Source organism: Talpa occidentalis, unplaced genomic scaffold, assembly GCF_014898055.3.
Source record: "Talpa occidentalis isolate TD23 unplaced genomic scaffold, MPIMG_talOcc4v2.1 talOcc4.15, whole genome shotgun sequence".
Lineage (NCBI taxonomy): Eukaryota > Metazoa > Chordata > Mammalia > Eulipotyphla > Talpidae > Talpa > Talpa occidentalis.
In genome coordinates this window covers 77171534-77175702 of record NW_023601543.1, presented here as the reverse complement: position 1 = coordinate 77175702, position 4169 = coordinate 77171534, and positions in this window count along the sequence as shown.

The window sequence follows — 4169 nt, the reverse complement described above, 5'->3', positions numbered from 1 at the left end:
AATTTAAATACTGAACAAAACTTTTATAAGTTTCATTTATATTTGAGCAGCAATTTGAAATGCTTTCTTATAGCAAAAGAGTAGTTAAACCTCCTTATAGTCACCTTTAAAAGGGGGGCTTGACTAAACGTAGGTACATGGTTCGTGTCAAAACTTAGCCATGCAAGGAGGGAAGGATAATGGATACTGGATAACCAGGGATAACCAGTTTATAATAGATACTGGCATTAGTGTCACCCAGCTGTAGAGTCAAGCCATTTGGCTTTCCTGGGCAGCTTCTTCCCTCATTGCTCAGCTCATTAGTATGCAGCTGGAAAATGACAGCATCCGGCATGCCAAGGCAGACAAAGAGACAACTCAAGGGAGATTTAAGCTCCGTGACTATACATAGTACCATAAAGTTTAAAGAACGTAACTACTCACAGCAGGGCAAAGCCCCACAGTTTTCTTTCAGTGAAGCAATCCACATTACCCCTGTGGCTAGAATGATGAGAAAATACATTTGGAAATATCTGCAGAATGCTGCTGATATCTTTGGTCAAGAAATAATAGCAGGAATCCCTTTCATTTTCCCAAATCTATAGCTTGTTCCCGATACAAAGTGGCTAGTGAGGTTGTATCAAAGTGGCTATTCCCCTAACATGAGACTGGAGAGGTCTGGGCTGCAGGCTTATTGCCACATTTCTTAATCACAGCTGTTTCTCTGCAGTTTTCTGCAGCAAAGGGCATGCAGAAGATGGTGGCCATTATCAGAATACTGATATTCACTGCCAATTTTGCCTTATAAGAAAACATTTTTAAAAAATTCTTACTGCCAATAATTACAGTCATCGTGTATTGAGTGTTATTATGTGCCAGGCTGTGCCCTGCCAGGCTGATTTTGGGTCTGTTTTTCATCTAATCCTCATACAATTAAGAGGAAGGTATTATGATGGGCATTTTACAGACCAGGAAACAGGTTCACAGAAGTTAAAATTCTTTGTCACATCTTTTACAGTTAGTAAGCGGCAGAATCTTAGCAAGTTCCAGGTTTGCATGTCTGCAGCCAAAGTCCTTTATTTTACAGATTCAACTTGGAGTCTAAATTTTTCACACTTTCCTGAATATATGGCCATCTGTGCAATAGGAGGAAAGGCATATATTCTGGCTTAGGCAAGTTAAAAGATTTAGGCCTGGACAACTAAGTTATTGCTTGCTAATGGTAATGCTATGATTAATATCCAGCTATATTGATAGAAATGACTGGAAATAAACTCTGGCAGAGTCATCCAATTGACTTTTGTGATACCATGCTCTCCTTTTTGAAAATCATTTGCATTGACCTTTTACTCACTGATTTCATCCAGAATGTAGCTCATACTGCTTGAACTAAACAATGAACACAGCCCTAGATTCTGTTCTCTAGCTCCTTGGAAGAACACTAGATTTGTTCCTCCCTCTGGATTAAAAAGAGAAAGAGATGAGGCATTTTTGTTGGAGGCCAACTCAGTTACATTTAGAAGTAAGTGGATGATACAAATATGAATCAATAAGGGTCGAAGGCTTTATTGAAGCAATAAACAAATTATTTCCAGTGAAATCAGATAGATAACTTGGCATCAGTTATCCAAGTTCATGGCTACGTTATTTTGATCAAATTCGTCACATAATGACTTAATCTCTATCTTGCTGGTAGCATTATTAGAGTAGTTATCAATAGAAAATTTGGTGAAGCCACAAACTAGTATTGAGATATCACAGGTTAATGTGCACTCATTCATTGACTTATTCTACAAATATACTTTAGTGCTTTCTGTGTGGCACAAATTGTTTTAAATGCTGTGAGCACACTAGGAAATGAAACAGAAAAAATCCCTATCCTTATGGAGCTTACATTCTGATGTGAGAAATCACATAATAGTGCATTGGCTAATAGTAAGAAGTACTTTGTAAAAAATATAAGTCAGAGAAGAGAGATCAGGAATATGAAAGGTAGGAGTAATTTTACATAGATAGGTTGGTAGTTTTAAAAAATATCTGCATATTCTTTGATATATTTCTGAGTGAAAGGTCTAGATGGCATATCCCTTTGAATCTGGGCTGGTCTTTGTGACTTGCTTGGAACCAATAGAATTTCATGAAAGCGCAGTTGTTTGATTTTGAGGTGAGACCATATATAACGTGGCTTACAATGGAGTCACAAGTTTTCCCAAATGCAACCTAGGAAATGGTAGAGCCCACCCTAACTTTGAGAACCAGTGGTCAAGAACTTCAGTTAGCCCGAATACACGATAGGTGATTTCTTCTCAACTAGAATGCGGTCAGTTTGAGACAACATGTTCCAATTCATTTTCTGCAGCTGGCAATTCTGGGAGTGGAGGATCAGAACTTAGAATTGGCTATGGTTAGTTCTTGGGGAAAACTTGGGTGCTCTCATAATCATACATTGTTAAATATTCATCTGGCCAGTGGTCTTCTCTGCTCCTATGGTGTTTGACTCATTCTCCAGACACAGATAGGTGCATTGGCAAACGTCAAGCTCAATGGCATTTTCCTCTTTCTGCTCACAGTCAAGATAAACATAATTTGCTCTATGTAGTTCAAGTAGGAAAGGCTTTAATCCAGGAAGAAACTTATATAAACTATGGGGAACATGGGCGGGGGGCAAGGTTCTGGAAAGTAGACAACAGTCAGTATGAAGCATCCAAGCAAGAGGTCCTTCAGAACTGACTTGGAAACTGATGTGACTCAAAGACTTTAGAAGATGCTAATAACCACCTAACTCTGCAATGTGGTAAGAAGTTCTTAAGGGCTCCCCAGGAGCTCTGTGTATGCTGTGTTTGTTCACATATCTCCACAAATCTCCCCAGGTATCACTTTTTGGCAGGATGAGCCCCAGAAACAAACACAGAGGATTCTGAGAAATGTAGTTCCATGTCCTCCCTCTGCAAGGCATTAGAAGTTAGAAGGGGGTGGTGATGAAAGCAATTGACAATAGAAATCCAGCCTCCTTGCTCAAGAGCACCACGGTGGTGATGAAATGACATGATGTATATAAAACAATGGGGAGCATACTCTGAAAATAATGGTATCTATTATTTACATTAGTACATTATTATTGGCATTTGTATTCCTGAAGAGAAAGATGACATGATCCTGTTATGCTTTCATATCTTGACTTGGAAGTAGAAATGTTGGCCCCAAACTCATATTCCTTCTCTCTTAGAATTAGACCTTTCCCTCTAGCCCAGATTGAGATTTCTTTCCAGAAGAGGATTAGGAGGTACATATATACATGAATTAAAAGTACCTCTCATGGGAAATTAAAATACCATCATTCAAATCCTAAGCTGACACAGCTTAGGACTTTGCATACTAATTCAAAGATATGGAAAGCTTTCAAGAGACTACAAAAAGGAGAGGCAATTGGAAAATTATAATACTTCTTGTACTGATATAGAAATACTTTGTAGCATCTTTTTCAAATTGGCAAATACAAATTTAATATAAAATATTGAAACTATATTAAGATTTCAATTTTTTTTAAGTTGGGGAGATAAAATTCAAGAAACAAATAAATGTTACCTTTTAGTTGTAAAGGAGAAGATAACATAAAGGTTTAATAGATAACATAAAGGTTTAATAGATAATCTGAAACTGGACATTTTGTACGCTTAAGAATAATTTTTATATTTGTCCACTCACATGAAGTAAGCACTAACTGGGTTTAATTGGAGCTTTCAGAATGCTTCAGTGAACACTGTGCATAATTTAAAAGCATTCACGTAACCAAGCTTTGTCCCAGAATTGTTCCCTCTTAGTGCTAACAAGGGCACCATCTGACATTTGTTTTGGGGAACATGACCTAAATGGTCAGTGTGGTGCAGCCACACTTATTTTCAAAGTATTCAAAGCGATTATAAAATAAAATAAATGAAGACAGTTTAGTAATTACAGGAAACTCGACCACTTCAGTAACAAAAAGCAGATGATGTTTTCCTTCAGGCAGACTCTCGCAGAAATGTCCCACATCTTTAATGGATGGAAAACATAGGCTAGATTTCATCAGTCTCCTGGATTAAAAAAAAAAAAAAAAAACCTTCGCTATTTTTACCACTCCGACTGTATCAAGACAGTCTCAAAGATGATTCTGTAAGTTGACCAAAGAGTCATTCTCCATCTTGAAAACA